The following is a 25,640-nucleotide window of genomic DNA, read 5'->3' on the forward strand; positions in this document are numbered from 1 at the left end:
AGGATTTACACTGTTCACACTCATGAAGCATGAACATTAATTAATCATTATTTCCTGGCACTCCTCAGTGGGCAGGGAGTGCTACCAGGAAGGGAGCTTTCTGGGATGGTGGCTGAAAAAGTCAAGATCTCCAAGGATGGAAAGAAGCCATCTTCCCATCTTCCTTCCAGGGAAGAAGCAGACCGTGCTTCTCCTGTGTCCCTCCAGTAGGAGGGATCACGGTAGAAACAGGCTGTGCTCTTCGCCAAGCCATCTTCACAGAACAGCTGGAGCTCTTCTCAAGCCCTGAGCTTTGGGTATCCTTCTCAGGCAGGCACACTTTGAACCTGAGCTGTAGCAGGGCTGGCACAATCATGGCTGGATGGATATAGGAATCCCCAGATTTAACCAAATCTGGGATTAAGTTTTAACCAAGTCTGAGACTAAGTCTCGATCCAGCCACATCTAGACTCTTCTCTGAGAAGGAATTTAGAGCTCAAGGGTCCTTTCTGAACCTTACGACTCAGCAGGAGGGTCTCCCTGACAGTTTTGCCTGACACTGCACTCTATGCAGTAAATACTCAAGTGCACCTGGCCATCGAATCTTGTTAAACCACTATCCTATTTACTAACAATCTTTGTCAAATCCCTGTTTTACATCAACAAACATATTGCTATTTCTCTTTTATGAGTGAAGTGTGATGCTCCATCTGCAGCAGTGGAGGACCACCAAGGACAGACATGGATGAGCATCCAGGTAGGGAGGACATGGGTTGGGGGTTAAGACAGAGGGGAGAGGGTCTGTGTGAATGACATACAGGCATATTTAGTGTGAGGGAAGGACTGAGCCAAGAAGATCAGTGGGATCTGTGGGAATTAAGGTATTACAGTTGAGTGAGGGTTAATGCTTCAAACAGATGATAATTTTTTTTTTTTCTTATTTGTTTGATTGTTGGTTTGTTTTTTTTTTTGTTTGTTTGTTTTGTGTTTTTTTTTTTATCCCCACCCCCCCCCAATCATTTTTGGTTCCTGCAACCTGTTTCCCATTTTTCCTGGACTGTGGACCCATGTCCTGAGGGCTTGCTTTGGAGTTGACGAAAACCAAAGGGTGACTTTTGCTTTGACGCCAACAAGGACTGGATCAGACCTTTTGGGGTTTCTCTCTGCTGCCCACACCAAGCCCCTAAAATGGGATTTTCTGACTGCCTCAGCCTTTTTATTGTGCTGTGCCAGTGACAGAGATGAACATGGGTCATTTTTGTGTTCTCTTCTTCACCCGCAGGCCCATGCACACACCCCTTTGCTCCCTCAAATGCATGCATCAAAGCCCACATACGACATCACAGTGATCTCAAGAGGAACACCCTGAGACTAGTGCATGCATAGCATTAGTCAGGCTGCTGCTTGCACTGTGCATGAAGAATTTAACATATTCCTGAAGAGTTTAAACCAGAATAACAAGTATGTTTGTTTAGATTTTCTACTAATTTGTATATTTATATTCTTCCACAGAGGGCGAGGGTGGGGAGCTGGGAGGGAACTAATGGTCTGGTTTTAAAGGGGGATCTGTTGAGGCCTTTTGAAATCCAAGCCCCCGTAAAAAAACCACCTTAAAATGCACTCGGAAGAGTAAAATAAACAAACAAACATAGTTCGCTGAAAACAGTTCAAAAGCAGGGGGAGATGAAATCACATCATCCCTGCTTCTGGTTTGTTATTGTAGGGTTTTTTTATAAGAAAGGGACACCCAGACTAGATAAGTGTTTAGAGGGGGACCTGGCAGGGGTTGTCTGTGTGTGACATATGCGTGGACCTATATATGTGTACACCATCTTACTGCCTTCTCCAATTTTTTTTTGATTTCCAATGAGATTTTGCACTTTCTTTCTCCTCCATGTGTCCCTTTTTGTAATCAGGAGCACAGGCCTCTACTTTGCCCATGTAGAACTTCTTGTTTCCATCCCATGCTTGTTCAATGCATGGACCAAACTCATTGAATCTGAACTGCACCTCCCTTTCACAGAGCTGTCATGCCCTCAGCACTACAGAAACAACTTTCTGGGGCTCCAGAAGCTCAGAAAAGTTTGGGAAGAGAGGTCTGTTTCACAGTCATCTACAAGGATTGCCAAAGAGATTAGTCGTGTCAAATACTAGGAAAAAGAGAGGAGGTCTCCCAGGAAGCACTAAACAGTGCCTCTCTGATGAAAAACAGATAGGAGGGATTCAACTGATTGCTGAAGGAAAACCCTGTATTGTAACACTGTGTTATATGGGAAATTAATCTCGAATGATCTAACGGTCCCTTGTTGCCTTAGGAAAAAAAAGGTCTATGAATTTGTTCCATTTAGTTGTTCGTGCAAGAGGAATTGTGGAGGAAAATGAGCCAGGAGAAAGAAAGGATTGCTAAAGTATTTGTTTCCTGCAGAGTAAGCAGTTTTAAGAGAGTAGTTTGGAGGAAGTCCTAGCATGGACAAACCCCTTCACCCTCACAAACAGGAACTTTTAACAACTGCAAATTCTTGCTGGGTTTCACCTAAACAGTCATACCCCCTCAAATCTAGAGGGAGTTCAAGGTAAGTTGCTGAGGCCCTTTAGATACCCATGGGCAGGTACTTCAGCATAGCTGAGGGAAGATAAGCTGTACATTTGTACTCTGATCAGGACCTATGAGTAGTATCTGCCAGTGGATGTTGGGGCAAAAGCTTCAGGGTACACCCTTGGTTTGCATTTTAATGAAGATGGTCTTTTGGTACCAGCAGGTCTAGGCAGCACTTGAAAGAATGTGGAAATGCTCCCTGACTGCTATGGGTTTAATCAAGGACTCTCCCTGATGTTTGAGACCTCTCTAACCACAGCTCTGATTCAGTGGCAGCTCCACTTACAACCCAGACCTTTTTCTCCCAGTGTAAGGGCTTGGTCGATCCCATATCAAGCTGGCCAGATGCATTGAGGACTAAGAGAGGACATAGAGCTTGTCTTTATCTGAAGCAATGGTCTGTCTGTGAAATGGAAAAGATGCAAAGGACAGGTATTGAAGGAAATTTCAGAGAGGGCATGTCTGCAAAGTGCTTGCAGAAATCACAATATGCTGTTAAGTGTCCCAAACTCCTCTGCTTTGCAGCAAAGCACGTGCTGAGCACAGCATGTGCTGAGCTGAACTGGGGCCAGTGCCTAAAACCACAAGACCTCTGTGGAAAGCTTATTAGCTCTTCCTGCCTCTGCTGATTTTTTAATTCCTCACAGCTGACTTCCAACTCCTGCTAGCATCTCCCCAGCCACAGTGCCCATCCCCAGTGAGTTTGAAGACAATACTGTTCTTAAGGAGCAGGAGGCGTAATTACGGGATTAACAACTGACCTTGTCTCGTGTTTTCATGTGCTTGTGTGTCTCCAAGGACAATATTTGTACTTTTTGTCCTGTTTAGAAAAACATGCTTGACCGTATTTTTGTGTGTGTGTGAAGTGGTATAGGTTTGGCCAAGAGAAAAACATGAAGCAGAGTGTCATTGAAGCTGTAAACAGGGGAGGAACAGATGTTTCTTCCCTTCTGCAGAGAACATGAGGCAAAAGAGAGGGAAAGAAAAGGGGAGAGAGCCAGGGCTGCCCAGGAGGGAAGAATGAAGTGTGATGTGATTCAGTTTGGAAGGAGCTGAAAAGATCTTGACTGCTTGAATTAGAATACAGCTTGATAGATCTTGAGTATGCCTGTTTACTGTATGGAGCCCCTGGAAACACTGTGGGCAGGATAGAGCCTTGGCAAATCTTGTTATGCAGAAAAAGGGAAAGAAAGCCAGGAAAGAATACTTTCCCAATAATGAAGATTCGTGGCCACTGGCTAACTTGACCTTTACAACCCAAGTAGTGTACCCACTGCCAATGGTCCATGCTTGGCTCTGTGTGAAGGCAGGTATGGGATGAAACGCCTGTGAACAGCCAGGCTGAAGGAGCAGCTGAGGCACCACTGGGAGGCCTTGTTTACATGTGCTTGTTGGCATTTTCCACTCTGCTGTAGACGATGAGCCATGAAGAAATATCACCATGGCTTCTGGACAGCCATGTAAGTGTGGTTGGAGTCCTTGTGCTGGGCCATAGCTCAGGCTTGGCGTGGTGAGATTGCCTGTGTATTGTTTTTTTAATGATGGTGGGACATAAAAGACTGAGATGGACCAGGTTCTGTCTGGTCCGAAGAAGTTTTGGGGCAATCTGTGTAGTCTAGTCATTGCTGGACTGCATCTTTCTGTCAAACACAGGTCCCATGAGAAAGAAGTGTCTGGGGCTCCTGTGTCTCGTTCTCACTGTCTTGTGTGGTCAAGGAAGATGCCTTTGAAGTGGGAATGGTGCACAGAGTTGACAATATAAGATCTGGTAAAAAAAGAAGAGGTCTAAACTGAGGAAGACATCAGTTTTGATTAGCAAAACCAGTACAGGGTGGTGATATAATTGCTGTGGTTTTTAATACAAAGATCAGTGAGAAAGAAAAGTTATTTAAGTCCAGGGACAATGACAAAACAAAGGCAAATGAAGATAAACAGATCAATTCAGGGGTGCAATTAGAAGGTCTCTAAAGTGTAGGAAATGGATGTTTTGGAACAGGTTCAGTGAAAAGCAACCAAGGACAGATTGCGGCCACTCATCGCATGGAGCTCAGTCAGTTTTGAAAAGGATGGTGGTACTTTTGCTTGTGACAGGTGGGATAGGACCTTGTGGGCTGGTTAGTCCTTCCTTACTGTTGGGAAACCAATATGGGGAGGAATGAAAAGTCCCCTTGACTAAGACAGGCAAAAAGCTAAAGAACTCAAGAACCCCAAGGCAAAAAGGCTCCAAAACCTGACTTAATTAAAAAAAGACATCCCTAAAACACAAGCAAAAATAGTTTGAATACCTCATTAGTATAAATAGAAAACAGAAAAGGCTAAATTTTCCCAGCTCATTCATCCCAGCTCATTCATCCCAGCAAGTCCAGCTGAAAGCAAGACTTATATTTCCCACTGAGTGCAATTTCATCTTACCTTTTTGGTCAGTATTTCGCAGCTTGTCACTTCATTTTGCTCCTCCACCCAAAGCCCTGGGTGAAGTTGGTTGTGGATTATTGAACTAGTTGTATTTTTCTCCCTCCAGAGGTGGCTGCCTTTCAGTAGCAGGTCAGATGATAATGACATGACTGTAGAAATGCCAGTTTAATCCTCCAGGCCAGGATGGATGCCTTTCTCAGCAGGACACCTGGACAGACAGGTAGAACTCTCCAGGAGACAAACCGGAACATGAATGCTTTCCCTGTTTCCCATGCTTTCCATATTTCCACCCTGAATTACTCTTTGGAGATATTTAGACAGCAGCCTCAGGGGAATTCATGAGACACCACTTTGTGTGGGTGCCACCACACCAAACTGGGTTCCACCACAACCTGGGGTTTCTCCAGCAATGGATGGGTGAGGTTTAGTCATGGAAATGTGCTGTTTATACACCCATCACCTGGGCTTCTCTCCATGGGCCCAGGAAAGGCCTTTTTTGTCTTATGAGTGCCATGACTAAAGAACAACAAATTTTAGATCATTGGAAAGGTTAAAGGAGATATTGTAATGTCTCTGTAATGGTCTGGATGCTCAAATGTAGATATATGACTCAGCACGTTGATTTAATACTTACAAACAGATGGTTTAGCTATTACAGCTCATTGCAAGAGAGGACTTTATCTGGTAATCCAATAATGTTAATGATATAATTCTGATAATAAACAATGAGGCAAATTCAAGGAGGGCAAAGGCTAAACACAGCAGTCCAAACAGCCTCTGATTTTTTATGTACCATCTGATTTTTAATCATGCCATCGTACCCGTACTGGATTTTCAGCCTAATATAATTCTGTGCAACTTTACTAAAGTCAAGGTAACTTGGTCAATTTTTCCTGCTCTGAGTATCTAATCTGAAGTGATTAATGTTGTTTAACTCATTTTAACCATGTGAATCATGAAAGCTGTGATACCAGTAAAAGGCTAGGTCTGCCTCACATCTAATCAAGTAATTGTTTGTAATTGCAGAGAATCAGAACACTTGGATCTAGAAAACGTAGCAGCAAAACAACTTGCATTTAAAAAAAGGCTCCCAATTAAATGAGTGGTGAATGCAAGTGTGGTTTTCTTTTTTTAATTTTTGTGGGGCTAATTGCAAGAAAAGAACTCATTCTTAAATGAGGCTGTTTTGTATATTAAGGATTGCTTTTAATTACTCTGAAAGTCTCCATTCCCATCACAAAAGACATCTGCATGTGCTTTCTTTTCTAGAACAGATATGGCATGCTACATCTGTGAATTTTCTTAGTCCACATTCACAGGCAAACATAAACAAACTGAATTAGAAAGAAGCACTCTCATTTCAAAACAATGCTATGAATACACAAAATACAGCTATCACAATGAGGGCAGTGCTGGAAACTAGAGATTACTGTGGAAACGGCAACGTATTTTGAACACATTTTCCTCTCATACTCTGAAGCCCTCAAGGAGAGAAGACACTGGTTGCTTTTCACTTTACAGTATCTGAGATGCAGTTGCCTGAGGTTGGACACAACACCCTCAGGGAAAAGCTTCATCAACTTGCCTCCACTAGATTTTACATCAAATAGGTTCCCTTCAATTTACAAGGTACATTTTTATCCTGAAAATACAACTGGCATATCATAAAATTACATGGTGATTTTTTTTTTTTTTTTTTTTGGCAGTGGTGGGGTTTTTTCAGTGTCGTTTGGTTGGTTGGTTTTTTTTTTTGTTTTTTTTAAGAACAGCATGTCCAGCATGTAGTTGTACTGTTACAGCTGAAAGCTTCTTGAATAGTGATGCTCCACCAAATCTGAAGTGACATTACTGATGTAATTTATGGCAGAGACACAGAGCTTCTGGAGGAGGAAGCTCTGGAGTTTCAGGGGACTACTGACCCATAAAGCTCTCTCCTGGGTTACTACGCCTGGAGGAGTTTAGCAAGGATGTCACTTGAACCTGCAGACAAAGCATCTCAGGTCACATTGGTATCTTTGTTTTAGTCATCAGATGAGCTTATATTAAGGTGTCAGGTTGAAAATAGATTGTTTCCTCTCTAACAAATTGATTTCTGCACCTGCCTTTCTTCCAAGCTCCCTTGCACATATTTATGAATGCAGACTTTCGCGTTTTGTTTTTTTTTCAAATTTCCATTCAGAGCCATATTTTATAGGCTAATTCTCATGTCCTCAGCTGGTTGTGTCTCACTTCACCCCAAAAGCTGATGCTTTCCTGCTCACTCCTGGGTGGATGAATAAACTCACTTAGTCTCAAGGATCAAGAGCATTTAATGGTCATCGTCAGTCAGTCAATGGCTAGTCCCTTGTGGCTCCCTCCTGATCATGGTGCTGTCATCCATGGTGCTTTACTGTTCTGAGAATGGTCTCCACAGCCCCATCGATCACCTTTGTTCCTTTGACAAAACCACACTTGCTTTCTTCAGCTCTCCAAGAATCAACCCAGTCTGTTCCACTCAATTATTTCTGTTAGGGTTAAGGAACTGGTGGGAAAGCAGTGTTTTTGCTAGCCAGGTATCCTGGGACTTTGGGATGCCCCTTCCTCTATCCTTGATTCTTACCACTTCTCTTCCTACCGCCCCAGCTAGCTTTCCATGTCCATGAGCTGGAGATCCTGAAAGGAGGGGCATTTACTCCCAGTTGTCCTGGATGCTGTCTACGTAGCACAAAACACGTCTTGACTTTTTCAGATGAGCCTGACTCTACTGGGCAAGACGGGACACACTGCTTGTTGACGCTAGCGGAAAGGCTCTCCCCAAGGGCAATTTATGGATTGTTGCCAGATGAGAGAGAAACCCACTAGATGAACGCCCTGGAACTCAGCAGAGATTCCATCTCTAGCTCTGCAAGATGTCATTTTCTAGCCATTAATCGGGTAATGATGTGTCCTGGTACACACGGACACGCTCCAGCACCACAGCTTCCTCCTGAGATGAAGTCAGCTAGTTTATTTTCCACACCAGCAGAACACCTTGTCCTGAGTGAATTTCAGTGTGGCTGCAGAATTATTTTATTTTTTAGTGTTAAACAGATTTGAAATAAAGGCTGACATTTCTCTTGAATAACCTGAGATGTGGGATACCTGCTTAAAGGAAAAGGCTTGGTTGACTTGTGCTGGTAGGAAGCTCAGATAATAAGGGCTCTTTTAGAGACATGGCAGCTTTTTGAAAACTGGCAGGATTTTTTGGGTGAGATATGGTGTTTCACAGTGTATAGCAACATAAAACAATAGTGCCAAACAGGAAGTGAGAGCAACTAATATAACTTCCTCACCTTTGAGGTACTATTAGGATGTTATTAACATAGTTAGAATAAAGACAGGACAGTGAAGTTTGCCACAGAATGAAAAAGATGTAATAGTACATTTAATAGCTAGAAACTCTGTTTTAAAACTACACCAAAAAAAAAAAAAAAATCCATTCACCTTTTTATCTTTTTTTCCCATGATTAATCCAGGGTCAGTTTAAGGGGATTATAATCACTGGATTAGTAACACTATGCTTTCTAAATTGGAACTCATAAATCCAAGTGGTTTCTTACAGCATTATCAAAGCAGAGGAAATTCCTGAGATTTGCAAATGAAAATTGCAAATTCAGTGAGGAGATGAATCTGCAGGTGAAACTGCAAATGGTCGCCACATGCTTCCCTCTGTCTCTATGCTCTCACCCCTCTGTGGGTGGACACTGGGTTGCAGGAAGACTGCAGAATGCTACCAGCTAGCCCATATTTTGGGCATCTGAAAGGCTTCTAAAGTCTCTGGGGAAATGCAGGAAACTTGCCTCGATGTGGTTTCTTCTTACGTGGGGAGTTCTGGGCAGGTTATATGTCCTACATGCAAATGGAGCAGAATCGAAATCTGCAGCAAATAGGCTTGGACTCTCAGTATTCAGCTTTTCCTTCCACAGAAGCTCTTAGCTTGGTGCGTGCTTTTGTTGCTATAATTACTCAGTGAGTACATTAGACCCCTGCTTTTCATTTTTATTAATTTTCTTTTGTTTTGATGCTCTTTTTCACTGAGAAAGGCATTCATTTCTGTCTGCTGATCTTCCATCTAATGACTCATACTTGTCACTTGGGGTGCTTCTTGCTGGGGGTGTAACAAATGTTTTCAGGAGGCACTGCTGCTTTACCAGATTCCGGCAATGTGTCAAGAAGTGAGAGCTGACTGTTAGGAAAGCAGCACATCAACTGCTGACAGGCGTCATAATTTGAGTTCAGGCCAGGCATCTGAGTCCACTTAGCCTTCTGATTAAACAAGAGAACGTGCCTATGGGGCTTCATGCAATTTGTCACCATGGAAGGGGTCCAGGAAAACATAATTTACTAAGAGAGGAAATGCAGAGAGCCAAGAGTCCTTACTGTGTAGAGACTTATCAATAGGGTGGAAAATAGGGTGGTTATAATACCCATATTGCTATTTACAGTCATTGTATTGTCACAAGTGCATTAAGCTGTTGGAGCTCAGCAACCCTGGGGGTAGTGGTGTCTTTCTTCTCTGGATTCATACAGCATCTAGTACAGTATGTGCAGGAGAACATGAAGGATTCAGATTGTGCCTGGGGTTTCAGGACAATAAAAAATATCAGTTATTCAACTGAAAGTTAGCACTTTCATGCCTTGAAGAACTAACAACAGTCTGTGGGGAACATTTGGGCTCAGGCAGGAGGGTTGTTTTGGAGCTGATAGATATAAAAACATTGATATATATGATACACTAATGGAGATACGATGGAGAGGGAGGGAGGGAGACAACAGATGTGTCTGGGACCTGCCCCCTGACTGTAAGATAGGTAGGATGACTTCCTTGTGTCTGTCTCTTTATGCAGGGGAGAATTCAACCCCAAGATGAATCCCAGGATATCAGTGGGAGGCTGACCTTACCTAACAAACAGACCTCTTTTCCATTGCCTCCTGACAGATGTATAAGATGAATTAGTTCTGTCAGGCAAGGTGAAGTTAGGGACATGAACCTGTGATCTCTCCTCCTGTGGAAGTAATACAAAATGCATGAGGTTTAGAAAAAGGAAAGCTAATCTGCTTACATCTAGGAGAACTAGTCCCTGGCTTCCCTTGCAATAGCATCCCCCAGGTGCTCAGCAGGACTTGCTAAATGATACAAACAAATTACCCATTAATTGGCTCTTCATTTGCTCTGAACATTTTTCTCTGTTCTTTATCTGAAAACTCCCCAGGATACACAAGATCATGCAATTAATCCTTATTCCTCTTCCTTTTTTTTTTTTTTTTTTTTGGCCACGATATATTTTATAATGAAAAAGCATTAGAATTCCCCCCCCCCCCTTGGGGAAAAAGAAGAGTGTTATTCCTGGCTGTGATAAGCTGAGATATTATGAAGCTGCCTGCATGAGTCCTTAAGCTATTCTGCTCTTCTGTTGCACTTTCCATTAGCTGTTTGCAGAGTGCTTTACTGTGGTACACTTGATCCCATTGTCCAGGTCATTTATGAAGATATTAAATAGAAGATACTATGCAAATATTGGCATAATCTGCCATGGTTTTGGCCCAGGCCAACTAGCACTGTCCTGGACCATAGAGAGACACTGTTCTGGGCATAGGTCTCACAGGGCAACGTGTCCAGGTCTGCATTAGGTTTGACTCCTTCCATAGTCCTTCAGCACTACTTCAGAGGTCTCTGGAGTCTTCAGTGCTTGTGCACCCAGGGCACAGGTCACTTCATATGCTGCCACGGTGTTCACCAAACTCTCCTTGAAGGACTTTGAATCTGAGCTTCTTTAGAACATTAGCATTGTGCGCTTGTTTCCAGCTTTCCAGCTTGTTCCAAGTCTGGAAGCTATGGGAGAATTTCCTACCTCCCCAGTTTGCGCCTAAAAAGACAAGGCAGAAATGAGATGTCTGCAAGAAAAGGCCTTTTCCTCTGGTGATGGTTTCAGCCAAGAGAGAAGAAAGCATTTATAAATCAATGTGGAGCTATAATAGATGTACAGACGGGAGCTGGGTAGCCCCAGGGTGATAGTAAAGGCTTTGCAGGCAATGTATAAACCATGCTGGGACATTGCTAATGTATGGGCAATTCCTCACTGAAGTGCCACCAGAATGCTGGACTTGATGCAACCTTCAGGAGTGCTTCTCTGACCTTGGTGTGCTTTTCCCTACTCCAGGGGAAAACCAGAGCCATGCCTCTGGCCAGGCTGATGACCTTCTTCAGAGAAAAATCCATCCACCTACATATCCTGCTGGAGTTCATCAGTCATGGCAAATCCCCATCAACAGCACATACTTGGCTCCTGGGCTCCCAGCTTTGGTTCTTTACTTGGTGATGGCACCTAGGCAGCTTCTAGAGTTAGAGGGAGGTTGAGCTGGAACAAGACAGGGGAACAAAGACTCTTTAGCCTCTGTCATAAAGAGATTAGACCCAGGATATTTTCCAGGGTTCAGTTCCTGGCTGAGAAGAGATAATACAGTAAACTTAGATTGAGTTTGCTTCACCTGTTTCAGTTAACCTGGTGTGTCCTGATGGAAACAAGAGTATTTGGCGCTCATACAACAGCTTGGTAGGTTGATACATATGAGGAAAAAAGGGATGTGGGGCAATGTCATCATTAAAACCTTTTCTGGGGCAATCTCAGCAGTGCAAAATAAGCAACAAATTCTATAGGATTTCATATGGATTTAGGTCTTTTAACTGTTCCCATGTTTTTGGAAATCTCCTCTATGGAATAGGCTTCATATAAACATGGTAAGGATAGAGAAATACACATTATCAAAAGCACAGAGAGGTATATAGAGGGAGCTGTTTAGAAAGATATACAAAGCATTGAGAATGACAGCAAAATCATTTCACTTTGCCCCAGAGAGCAATCTCCTGGCATCTGCTTAAAGCTGGATGGTGGACAAGTGTCTTCTGGCCTGTGCAAAGCTAATGAGACTGGAGATGTATGTAAATATATAGTGTTTACCAGGGAAGAGGACATTAGTTAAGGAAATGAATAATTTCAGAGGGTATAAACTAATCAGAGATGTTTGGAGAAGGAAGATGCTCATATAATTGGATTTGATCCAAAGGGTAATATAATCAAATGATAATGAAGGCTGGTTGTTTATCACCTGTTGTAAAAGAGTTGTCTGGGCAGAGAATATAGGAAGAAATAGTGTAATGGCTCTGTAAGAACCTCCAAACAGCCTCTTATAGATTTGTAGGTTTTAAAGCAAGATGGGCTAATGAGATCTTCAAATCTAACCTTTTATATGCCATTGTCCTTCCAGCTTCACAGTCATCTCTGCCCAGACTCTTGTTACATTGCTTTTGATGATAATAAATCTTCTGTAAGAGTACAAGTCATATTAAAATCTGAGTCAATTCTGTAGCTGAAGTTCCCAGAATTGCACTTATTTAAAGTCACAGAGGTTTACGCCGTACTTGAAGTAATAATATTGATAATAATAAAAATTGTTTCTCAGTTTTTTATAGTACTCTATGACATCATTGTAAATGAACCTCTGTTAGGAATCATCCTGGCTTTTAACTGAGTGCACTCTTTGTGGTCAGTTTAGAACTGAAAGAAACTCAAGCCTTATTTTCCAATCAAATTGTTTTTGCAAACCAGTCCTTCCAGTTACTCGCAGCTTTTTGCCTCTTGCAAAAAATGCCTCTGTCGTGACACTCACTAGGGTTTTGGTTGAGAAGCTGCCTCACAGCCAGCAGCACATCAAAGGGCTGGCATCTTCATCTGACTTTCATTAACCCCTGAACCCAAGCTGGATGCATTCAATAAAGCTGATTTATATATATATTTTTTACCATCACACAGAGACCTATTGAATTCTCTCAGTTGCTTGGAGCTGGCATCTTTGGTAGGTGAGTGGTATAGTAAAATATGCAATTAGTCTGCAATGCCGCACACCTCTGTGGCATTCAGAGTCTTCACATAGACTTTGCTCATAGGCAGGCAGTGGAGGGAATTACCAAATTACCCATGCATGCAGTTGCCTTGGCAGTAATCCCTGTGGCAGTAGCTTTGAATCACATTAGAAACAGCTCATCCTTCTGAGGTAAATTAAGTTCATTACTCTGTAAAGGTCATTTAGAAGGAACTTCAATAACTGGAGGCTTGTTTTGTTGCTTTCTGTAAGAGATTCAGACTGCTTTCTCTTCCACTTCCCAGCATCTATCTGAGTTGTGATTCACTGGTGCTAAGTACTCAATAAACAACTTGGGGATGGCTCTTGCACCATTAGCCTCTGGCCTCTCCCAAGCCTGGCTGCGCGGCAGCCTCATTCACCACTGAGGACCCAAGGTGCAAGAGATAGGGGTTACCCACAGAGGCTATGGCAGGACTAGGGAGGTTATAAGATCCTACAAACTTGCATCTAGGCCTCTTATATTTCTTTTTTTCTTGGCAATTTTGCACAAGTAACACACTGTCTACCACAGCCCACATGTCTGTGTGTCTGTGTTGAAAGAATACAGCTTGTAAAGTCCATTCAGATCATCCAGGCAAGCTTCTTCAGAAGTACTTTTCCTTCCAATGATATAAAAGTGCTGAGGACTGTTGGCTGAGAATCCCAGTTCCCTAGGATTCACCTTCTCACCCAGCAGCATCATATGCTTCAAAGCTATGTAGTTCTCCTGAACTAATACAAGATATGAATGTCCTCATCTTGATACCAATTCTCTTTACAGAGACTGTAAAATAAAAACAGTTGATGGACGAAAAAGCTACAAGCAATTTGTGGAATATTTTGGTTTATCCCAAGTAGTTTAACTATCAGTATTGAGAAAGACTTGAGACCTTGTGAAAAACGAACAAGCAGGCCGTGCTGTCCCAAAGGGATGCTGAAATGTGTGAGGGCATAGAACTTAACTTTTCAGTGGCCAGAGATTTCTCTTCCTAGAAGGCAATAATCTTGGGTTAGATTTTTTGGTGGGGATCTGGGGTTTACCTAGAAGCTAAAGAAATGGGATATGAGTGTAGAAAAGCAGGAAGCCTGAGGGACAAACAGGGAGGGGAAGGAATTGACATAGAAAGTATGGAAGTATTCAGAAATACAGGGCACTGCAGTATGTGCCCATGCAATGTGTATGGCTGGGAGAAGAAACCCCTCACAAATCTCCCTGTCCTTTGCATACAACATTTTGAAGGCTTCTTGGCATTTCCCACTTACTCTGGTCTGTGAACCAGCAAATCCATGTGAAATGCATGATGGTATATGAACCAGCAAATTATGACTGCCATCTCCAGACTCTATACTGCTTACCAAACTTTGTGAACAGCATCCAGGCAAGTGGACTTTTATTAGTGTTCACCCAACCAGAAAAAGGTTCATGGACAAGGAAAAAGAATTGATTCACCTTTCCTTTCTCCTTTCCCCTTTCTCCTTTCTTTTCCTTTCTTCTCCCTCCTCCTTCCTCCTTTCTTTCTCCTTTCTCCTTTCTCCTTTCTCCTTTCTCCTTTCTCCTTTCTCCTTTCTCCTCTCCTCTCTTCTCTCTCTTCTTCTGTTCTCTCTTCTTTGGGGTTGTGCAATAAGGTTGTCACTCAGGGATATGAGACATAGGATAACTGGATTCATATGCATGAAGAACAAAAGCTATGCTAGGATCAGTCATAGAGAAGCGCAGAATGTGGTTTTCTGCATCCCTGCTACCTCCTGGTCTGGGACTGTTAGAGAAATGGGGTAATTAATGGCTGCTTGAGCAGAACACAAAGCAGGACTGGAAGCCTGAGTCCCTGAGCTCCCCATAAAACCCATACGTTGTGTGGATCCTCTAGAGGCCAGTTTCAGCATTGGTCCAAGTAGGAATGGCCTTGATGGTGAGTCATGGGTTACCACCTACCTGTGCCCCTCTGAATCTGGTCTCTACAGGCAATGAAGTGTACCATCTACATCTTAAGCTGTGGTGGACTGCTTTCTGGGAGATAATTTGCATCTGTAGGAGACATGGAACATGTTACTGTGTCTCAGTTCTGTGTGCCAAGCCCTGTGTGCTCATCTGGCACTTCGCATGACACACGACGTACAGTCCTGCAGTGGTGTCTCAGCAGGAATTGTGTGCCCACACAAGCTCTTTCTGAATTTGCAAGTTTCAAAGCATCCATGCACAAATTCAAGCTAAAAGCATATTGCTCTGGCAGCTGGTGAGACAGCTTTCGTACTGCATCAGACACCCTGAGCAGAAAAAAAGCCCCATGCACACATGAATAAGAATGTAATTTTTTTGCCCTGGCAGGGAAAAATACGTCCCCACAGGGACACCCCATGGGGTTGAGGACAAACTGCTGTGTAGCTTTGACACTGAAAAATAAAACTTTTCAGCTTTTGCCTTATGGGAGCAGAATACTCCATTACGAAGTGGCTTTAAATTCAAAGCTGAGGCATCAGCAGCAGCAGGGCTAAATAACTCCAGTTATTGTGTCAAATAAAACTTCTCTGATTGACCCCAAATGGAAAGTTCAGAAGTAAGTAATTGTCAAAAATATTTTTTTTATCTTGCCTGTTGAATTTCCTCTCTCCTCCTTCCCCTTTTCCCTTAGTTTTCAACTCAGCCACTGAACCAAAACTCCCACAATTCATCCACCCCCATGCCAGGACTTTTGTGGCAACAGAAGTGTGGAGAGGGGCAGATCACCCCATTCATTTTAGCAATGCATGAATGTAAATCTGGGGTGATAATACATGTGTCAGCATGGGAAACTCTTTCTTCAGCCTCTCAAAAGCAATGTGGAGATGTGGGGATTATAATTTCAAGGTCTGCACTGTATATCTGGAGTGATGATTCTCTTTGTTTCAATATCACAAGAGGCATTTTTGGAAACCCATCCCACACAGAACTGTGGGCAAAAGTACAGAAAGTACGACGAGCAAAACAATAGCTGCAAGTCAAAGGGAGCTGAAAATCAGACTCAGCGGTAGCGAGGAAACCAATAACAAGCTTAGATAAGAGAGAGTAACTGCAGAGATAGTACAGATATGAGTACAAGCTATAACATCCTGTACAAGGGGATTTGGCTGGCTCAGAACAACCACAAGAGAAGGTTAGTGTGGTTTGAGTCTAAATGGATAACTGTCTCAAAAACTTGCCTATGAAGAGAAATGGCCTTACTCAAGTGAAAACATTCAGAAAAACTGGCTGATCTAAAATTGTTAACCCTGTAAGACTGGCTGGCTCTCATGCTGGGGTTTGCATGACAGGAACCAGAGACGGTATGGTCCAGGTTGACTGAAGCTGGCTTCTGTAATCACACTGTGCTTCAAGTGCAAAAATAAGCAAACGACTTGAGTCTCCAGGTCTCTTTTCTGTTCCTGATATCTTCAATACATTGAGACACCAGTTGTCCTGAGATCTGACTCCCCCCATGATGAAAAATCAGTAGATGTCTAGCAAGATCCTTCAAGGCACCTGAGCTCACAGAGATGAAGCCCTGGAGCAGGTCTGGAAGGTCCCTGAAAGGCTCAGTTTGGGTGGCATCTCTTTCTGATGGCTCAAAGCAGGGAGCTTGATTGTAAAGCAGAGGTACCTTCTGTGTTCCATGGCTCCCATTTAAAGCTTTCCCTAAATAATTCCTCTGCTGAGCTTGCTTTTCTCTCTTTCTCTGTCAGACTGTTCCTCTTGCATCTTCACTGTGACACAGAGGAAGGAGATGGTTATACATTAATAATAATTCTACTGATCAGACTTAATAAGCCTTACAGTAAGATCATTTTAAGCACTCTATGTATGAGACCACTTCAATAATTTGAACTGAATATTGATGCCCTGCTGTGCTGAAAACCTCTTATGTGGTCTCCTCTCTACAATAGAATCCTATGGTAGGAAAGCGCCATAAAGACCATCTAGTTCCAGCCCCACTCCAAGGGCAGGGACACCTTCCACTAGACCAGGTTGCTCCAAGCCCCGTCCAGCCTGGCCTCGGACACTGCCAGGGATGGGGCAGCCACAGCTTCTCTGGGCAGCCTGTGCCAGGGCCTCACCACCCTCACAGGGAAGAACTTCTTCCTCACATCTCATCTCAGTCTCCCCTCTGTCAGTTTAAATCCATTCCCCCTTGTCCTGTCCCTACCTGCCCTTGTCAAAAGCCCTTCTCCAGCTTTCCTGTGGGCCCATTTTGGGGAAGCACTCAAGATAAAGTAGACCTTCTGCCACTGAGGCTCAGAAGTACCTTTTTAGTGTGGAATTAATTTTGGGTCCATTTCTACTTTTAGGCTGAATGCAGAGATGATCTCACATCACATAAAGATTTATGAAATGCCTTTACCCCAGACCCATAGCAACATCAGGGAAGATGTGGTGGGAGGGTGAATGAACAAGACAGGACTCAGCTGAATACAAGAGAAGGCAAAACCTCCGACCATTGCTGTAATTTGCTGGGGGACTGAGGGAAAGATATATTTTCAGCATGACTTTTGCCGCATTCCAGATGTTTAACTTTTGATTTCTTTGCAGAAACTTAAGAACCCATTCTGAAAAAAAAAACCCGATGCTTTTGTCTAGGGAAATGATTCAGAATGCAACAAAGATGTGTTTTCCTCATTGTGCAGATTAGGACTCAGTGGCATCACGCTGGCAGATAGGAGCTGACCAGAAAAATGTACACAATAATAAACAAGAATAATTGCATTGGATTGAATGGATCCCTCTGGATTAGACTCGTGTCTTCTTTTCCTTCATCTTTTTCTTGCCAGACACTCCCCCAAATGACTCTCAGACAGCATTGCTGGTTCTTGTGAATTTGCAGGTTTCCCAAGAGCTGGCATTTTCCTCTCAGGACTCCACTCCGAAAGTCCTGTGGTTACCAGAGAAGCCAGCTTTCTTTCAAAACCAAAATTAAATTTCCAGTCCTCATGGCTGCGGAGAAAAACTAAACATGGTTCAAGTCTAACCTGAAGTCAAATATAACATGATCTTTTTCTTCCCCAAAACAAAATAGGAGATCATGTTTTATAGACTTGACTCTGGATTGTTGATCCAAAGCAGTTATCGAGAGCACAGGCAAACTGGCTAATTTTTAAGCAGCATCCGATGAGTTTGTGAGTAATTTTACACACCAGGGGTCACCTGCAGCAGTCCCCAATATCCCCTAAATTCTGTGGTCTGGTGTCCCCTTTTCCAGATGTTCCTTCTGCGCTTCCAGGGCATAATTCATAGCAGTAACTATTGTTTCTCTGTAGGTAACTAGAAACAGCAGCACCCTCAATTTGGGAAAGCAAGGTTTTACAATGAAGATACAGATCAGGGAAGTACAGAGAGCATCAGAGTCTGGATATGGCACTACGTAATTTGGAATAAGAAGAAAAAAATCCATTTAGTAATGAAATACTGGCTGCTGGTTTATTAATACAAACTGTAATGTGATGCTTATTTCTCCAAACGCTCCCCCCACTTAGAGCAGGCAGCTGTGCAACCCCCTTTGCCTTGGTTCCTTCAGGAAAGGGAGGGTAAGGTCTGGAATTTTATTAGGGAAGGGAACAAATTGAAGCATGTGGCAAAGACCACTGACATGGAGGAGCTCGTGAGATACCTGCACCTGCCTCTCCTAGTACTAAAGCTGCAGGAGCTCAAGCATCAGCATGAAGATGCAGGTTAAAATAAAAGGTGGAGGAATTTCAGACTGTGCCTAATCCAACTACACCTCTAGGAAGTAGGGGTATTAAAATGAGGAGGGGCAAACATAAAGGAAAATCCTTATGAGAGCTATGAAACTCACTGATACCCCTAAGCTCCATCTACTAGATGTACCACCTGGGAATGCCTCCAGGTGTATCTACCCCACTGCAACCTTCCTTCATGGGCAGCAGAAGAGCTTTGGGGTAGAGACACGTCTTTTACATGTTGTGAAATGGGAGAAAAGTCCCCAGACTGCATTCAGGAGCTGTTCATGTGCTGACTGTAGCAGAAGCAGGTGGGAAGAGTTTCAGCAAGATTTCACTTTAACCTCTTTTACCATGATTACATTCACCAGCAAGGACCTTGCTTCATGCCACAGACCTTTTCCACTTTTTATCTTCTCCCTTTTTTCCTACACCATATCCTGGCTGGCAGCCTAAGTACCTTCCTACCAACTGAAGTTGTGATATGCCTGTGTAAATCAACATCATCTCTTGGAGCTCAGTGACATTACGCTGATTTACTTGCGTGCAGGGTCTGGCCATGCCGTTGTGTGTGATTTAAACAAGATGTTCCTCGGGTTTAGGCATAAGTGAATAAATAATGCTTGACATTCTGGAGAAGCTCATGTTTGCCAAAAACATTTCTTGTTCCAGCAGACTCATCCTGGTCGTTTATTCACTTATTTCTTTGCATACTTTCTCCTGCTCCCTTCATCTCACCTCAGTATTACAAAGCTTCCAGGACTCTCATGTTAAGGGACTTCACTTGCAAACTGAATCTTTCTTGGTCCCATCTCAGGTTCCTTCAAAGCTTCCAGGACTCTCATGTTAAGGGACTTGCAAGCTGAATCTTTCTTGGTCCCGTCTCAGGTTCCTTTAGCACTTTCTCTGCAGATACTGTCTTCTAATTGAACTCACAGTGTATCTGCAATTATCTGCTGTTAGGTAGGAGCCACGTCATGAGGAAGAATTGGTTTTGCATCTGGTCAGTGATATCTCTCTCATGCAGACATGATTCCCTCCTTTCTACTTGGAAGGCTGTCATCTTGCGTGTTTTCAGTATCAGGGTTTCGTTCCTGTCCTACAACACCAGTGACTGATGGAAATTGTTGATATTCACTTCTGACCACTCAGATCTAGACTACAAGGTTGTGGTAAGGGAGAAAGACCAGAGGCTTGGTCTTGTCTTGTCTGGATCTGTAATGGGTGAAAAGTAATTCCTGCAGTTGAGTAGGAATGATTTGTCAGCTACAGCCTAACTCCTGGGCTCTCCCACAGGGGAGATCTCATGTGCTAGATGAGCCTTTCAGTTTGTGGCCCCCAAAAGTTCGAGATTTCATTGCTTGATAGACTGGCTTTGTATCCAGAATAACACCATGGTTTCTCTGAAAAAGTTAATGAGGGCTGCTTGGTTCAGCTTCTGGGGAGCTAAGATGTCCTCCAGGACTGCTTATTCCTTCAGGATAGAGGAAGGACTGCAGCAATATTGGGGGAGACATGGGCAGAAATCTTGCAAAATCAAGCTTAAAATTTAAGGTTGGAAGGGACTGTTCATTTAATTCCTTCTCAAACTAGTGGGAACTGTGCATAAGTAGGAATGAGCCACCTTTAAAAATCAGAATTACAGGTTTCTGCTTTATAACGGTGATTTCACTACTAATCTATCTCCCAAGCAGGCCATAAAGCACATTCAACAAGTATTACATGAGCTATTTTGTTGCTGGAACTGATAAATATACTCAAGATAGACTCATGGAATAGCCTAGTTGGCTCACATCCTACTGCATAGATGGCCACAATTTACCACTCGATGAAGCCCTCCTTCCTCACCATACACACACAAACCAGCTTGAAACGCAGTTTGCAATACACCTGCCGCTTCAGATAAATCATTCAGCATTGCTGCATCCAGTGTTCCTCCTACAGAAAATTTATACGGTACTGCGTATAAAAACCATCTGTTAGCACTTTGGCAGATATCAATCCTTCTCTTCTCCAAAGGGATATTGCTTCCAAACAGACATAGTTTGGATTTAATTTCTTGCTCAAAGTTTGGCTGCTTAGATGTCCTCTATTTTCCATGGGCAGATGAAGGTACTTCAGTGGAGCTAATATTACTTGTTAATCTTTGTGGCATTCAGTGGAGAAATGGAAAATTCTTTATAAAGTTTTTGTTCTTTGAGAGAGAACTGAAGAGATTTGGAACCGACAATTGGATTTTGGAATCGACAGCTAGCAGTGAGCTGAATTCTTTTTCTCATGGTGGGTGAAATGTATGTTTTTATGTCTAGCTAGATCTCACTTGTTTATCTGTCTTTCCTTGATTCAGCATCACTACTTCCCTGTCCAGGTTCACCTAGGTTGCGTTTAAGGGCATTTAGCTCTCATCTGCCCTTCTCTGGGTTGAACTGTTGGCTCAAAATGCAGAAAAGAGTTGAAGAGGAACCTTCTTATCAAAAAGACTCCTGGCAGCATGGGTGAGAGTAGAATGGCTAAGTATCTAGGGATATGCTTAGGTGGTCACTGGGATAAGGTTACCTTTGTGGCTCAGCCCAGCTCCAGGAAGAATGTACTCTGTCATCCTTTGTTCTGCCAGCTCCTTCACTACTGCAGGAAAACATCATGCTGTGCTGATGTTCCCCTGCAGTTGTGCACCATCTTCCTTTCTGCTTCACAGGCAAAATGGTTCTGCCTAACTAGATATCCTGCATAAGATCAACATAGGAGCTGCCAATATCCCATGCTGCTCTTGTTTCACCTGTCCCCATAAGCAGCCCAGCCCAACCTGTTACCCGTGCTACCCCAGAATGGGATGGTTCATAAAGTCATATTTTCTCTGGCTCATGATGTCTGGGAAGAAAGCAGCTTGGTGCTGTGTAACCAGCAGTGCAGGGTGTGCACAGCTGGCATCAGCTGGTTTAATTCACCATTTGTTTGTACAGTGTAGAGGAGTCCCAGTCTCACACAGGACTACACGAAGCAACAGTCACCATGAATTTAGGCCTTTTGCATAACAAAATTTGACTGCTTAGTTGTGGACTCTGAGACCAATTAGCTTTGGAATGGCTAAATGAGAGGGGAAAGAAAGAGAAATGAATTCCAAAGAGTGTTTGAAGCTACTGAGCAGTCCAGTCAAGTGGGGATGACATTCTGTAAAGGTCTCCATCAGTCAGGTTTGACTATGATTGTGTTTCATACTCATGAGCAGCAGAATTTGCTCATGTCCAGTTACAGCCTTCTCTCTCTGTGAGGGCAGTGCTCCAGGAAACTACCCTGCGTTGTTTGTGCCAAGCTGGATAAAGGCATCGCATAGCTGAGAATGGAACAAGGCGCCTCTCATGATGCTGATACTGTGAGTGTACCAGGTGGCATGAGAGCATCCTTCAAAATAGCCACTGTGACCACATTAGACCAATAGATTTAGAAAGCACCATGCTTTGGGACTAGAGAGAGAGAAAAGGCTGATTTGTCCAACTGGCCTTTTGCCACTGTTTTATTTTTCTGCAATTTTCTTTTGCATTCTCCAGCTGACGTTTAGGGCCATTGCCAGACGTGTCATGAACTCTTTTACTCCAGTGAAAGTTAATGCAAAGGATGTGGGAAACACTTAGTCTTAATAGGAGATGAAGGGAAGGCTCAGACTCACTGAACTGCATCACCCAAGCAACTGTTGTCCAAGTGGTTGGTCATTTACCAGCTTGTATTGGGTCTGAAGTCATCCATGCTGTGCTGGGGAAGAACTGAGGGCCAGGACACCTGGAGGTGGAGGGGGTGCAATGTGCTCTATCCTGTCTTCTCCATTCAGGTGGAAGAAACCCTGGCTGAAAGAAATGATTTGGACTATACCCAGCCTATTTCTAGCAAGATCCAGAGGTCAGGTTAGAACCTGTGAGCAAAGCTTGCTTGTGTGTAAACAAGGGGAATGAGATAGGAATCAGACCTTCTCCTGCATCACACAGAAGTGGCATTGTAGACAAGCCACCTGGGATAAGGGTGAGGAGATCTGTAAGGGTGAACACCTTCTGCAGTGTGGTTGCTCTCTCTCCTAGATGTTATCTGATGTTGACATTGAAGTCAGTGAAAGGGATCGAGACACTCGATCTGTACAGTAGCCCATCTCTTTCTCAGCCAAGACCCACAGAGCTCCATCTGGAGCAAGCATTTGTGAAACTGAAAATTTCTACACCCTGTTTCCATCTGTAGTCATTGGTTGGCTTTCCTGAAAATATTGCTGGAATGTGACTGCTACTGGAGTGGTGGTACACAACCCACAGAATGTGTACAATGTGTTCAATGTTGGGGTAGGGAGTGCTTTTGCCTTATGCTTCCTCCTGTGCAAAGTACACTCTTCCATCAAAAGAAATGTCATGACTAAACTGTGGGAGGAAAACCCTCAGATTTTAACTTCAGTATATCAGCTTCCTTATTTAACTGTTAGAGCTAAACCAGGAAGAAGAAGGTTGAATTACCATGTTTCCAGAAGGTGCTGCCCAGCAGAAGCATGGATGGGAGCTGACCAGGCTTATTCCTAGAGCTCCTGAAAACCACAAGCTTAAGTGGGTATTTAAGCCACCCAGTGTGAGGTCTTCCCAAAGGATTTCTATAGACATAGAACACTCCCATGTTTCTGTATTCATAATGAACTGGAGGAGCTCATGGAGCTTCTTTCTCACGAACCTAGAGGTACACCTAACCCACCTCCATCCAAGGGTGCCTCTGAAGGATTTTTGAGGCTCTGAGTTCTATACACAGGAAAAGACACAGAAGAAATACCACATGAGAATCCATAAAGGTTTCTTTTTATTTTAATTCCCTTTTACATACACCTGTGGTTTGTCATTTTCTGCTTGTTACTTTGGTCCATACAGGAAGCAGAAGTGGAGGAATGTAAACCAAATGCCTGCCTGACGACACACACAAGGTAATTTCCCTGTAACACATGAAAGAAATCACAGTTTTTGTCCTTTATTTTTTTTCAGTTTTCTCCCTCTTCTGAAGTGAAACAAGGTCTTAAAACCACTTCAGCGAAAGCACTCGTGTTGGAGGGGGAAGAACACACCCCAGCTCCTTTCACTCCTGCTCAGACAAGAAGAAAAGGAGCCAATATATTGAAAGCAGACTCCCTGGGCACAGCTTGGAAGACTGGTGGGAATGGCTGAGGCGTTTTTCTAATGTCCAGACCCCATCACCTCTGGTAACCACCATGACTGGGTGCGTCACCCTGAAGTTGTTGAGATGAAGCAATGAGTTTTAGCAGCAGGTCTGTCTTTTCATGCATACCTCAGCTTACGCAGATGGCAAGAGATCGACATAATGTTTCTGAACATGGGGATGGGCCAAGGGCATGGGTTTGGGTGACAGTACTTTCCTCTATGCCTGTCCTTCCTCTTCTGCAACCGACTGACTTTCCTCTCCAACCAGCTCAACCTCTTACATGTCCTTTAAAATATTTTACCTCTAACAACAAGTGGCTTCTTGTTCCTTCCTTCCAGTAGCTCTCAAGGAAGAATGATTAATTTAGACAGACAAAAATAAAAAAGTAAAAGCTTGGCCTGGTGAGAAGCACCCAGCTCTATATTTAGAAGGGCTCATGCCTCTCATAATGCTCTGGTTTAAATAGGTGCTGCTTCTCTGATGAAGTCATTGCTTTGTCGTCTGTTTTAGGTATCCAGGGTCTGCCTGTTTGGCGAACACCCTTCATTTAAGCTTGTTTTAAACAGTCTTCTGAGGGGATATTGTATCTCTATTTCAGAGGATGCAGGCCCAGGCATTTTGGAAGACCAGTGCACACTGATCCCATCCATCTCAAACATTTTAATCCCATGCCTTTTTCTAGCCAAATATCTACCACATCCTAAATACCCATGTGTAGAAGCTGATACCAGTACAAAAGCCTAATGTCACTTGTGAAGCATTTCAAGAAAGAAGACTGCCACTCAGACCATCTTCTACCTCTTGATGTCTGCTTTCTGGCCTTGCTTTTCTTATCTATTGACTTCAGCAAAAAGATACCCTGAAATACGGGTTGCAAGAAAGGTTTGGGAACAAGAGAGGTAATTTATTTGAATAATTACCCTTTTCCTCTTCAGAATTTATGGGTGAAACCCGCTCCATTGAAATCAACAGACATTTTGGTGTTGATTTTCATGGGGTCAGGTTTTAATCCTAAATTGATGCCAGCATATCTGTGTTGTTGCACACCACATCACTACCCCAGAATCATTAAACTTCAGTCTGAGAAAGATAATAAAATACCATCAAATTCCTTAGTTAATGTGCCAAGAAAACAATTGCTATGGTTATAGACAAAAGTTATTCTGTGAGACCCAGGTGGAATGATTCTGAATTCCAGGTTCTCACTTTGAGGTTGTTCTAATGTACTCCATTTTTTTCAGGTGAAAAAGATGGAAAAAGTGCCAGTGAGGAAAAGAAGAGAAAGTCATACTGGCTTTGTTACATTCTCCTCATTTGTTCTCTCAAGACATCACCCTTTTAGGAGAAAGTGTAATTGTGCAATGAAGTCTACCTCTGTCAGAACTGTACTGGATAGGGAGGTCTGCCTGAAAAGAAGACAGATTTATTAAACTTCCTAATTACTTCTGATCATCTGGGTCAGCTCTTCCATAACTTTTTCTTTTGTTCCTGGCCCCTGCCAGACTCTGAGCTGATTTCCAGACCTGCCCTCCCTCACTGGAGTCTTGCAAATTCATTCCGAATAAGGACAAAGCTTGTTTCACTCTGTTGCTGCAAATGTTGCCTTTGGCACTCTTACAAAACAGCATCATTGCCCGTCAGTGCTGATGCCATCAAGAGATTCCATCAGAGAGGAGATGGGCACATGTGGGTGCAATAATGACTACATGCCACTTATGCAAAGGGAGTTCAAGGTACAGTCTTGCAAGTGTGCCCTGAAGCAGCCGCACTAACGGACCAACCTAGAGAAGGATGCAGAAACCACATGAGGAAATCAGAATATTCATCTTAAATTAAACAACAATATTTAACAGCAGTGTACCACCTCTAACCA

General features: G+C 43.2%; 1 long non-coding RNA gene across 2 annotated transcripts; it reads left to right on the forward strand.

Moving 5' to 3' along the window:
* The first annotated feature begins 1,358 nt into the window (after positions 1-1,358).
* Positions 1,359-25,148, forward strand: LOC130595833 (uncharacterized). 2 transcript variants are annotated; one of them, XR_008971406.1, is made up of 3 exons: positions 1,359-1,440; positions 22,419-22,486; positions 25,009-25,148. It is a non-coding gene; the product is annotated as an uncharacterized LOC130595833 (long non-coding RNA). The 2 variants fall into 2 exon arrangements; XR_008971405.1 differs by lacking the exons at positions 22,419-22,486; positions 25,009-25,148 and adding exons at positions 5,097-5,210; positions 6,760-6,961 and having other exon boundaries at positions 1,379-1,440.
* The last annotated feature ends 492 nt before the right edge of the window (positions 25,149-25,640 follow it).

This window comes from Pezoporus wallicus, unplaced genomic scaffold, assembly GCF_028554395.1.
Source record: "Pezoporus wallicus isolate ANWC-B61680 ecotype Strahan unplaced genomic scaffold, APGP_CSIRO_Pwel_v1 contig_8057, whole genome shotgun sequence".
Classification (NCBI taxonomy): domain Eukaryota; kingdom Metazoa; phylum Chordata; class Aves; order Psittaciformes; family Psittacidae; genus Pezoporus; species Pezoporus wallicus.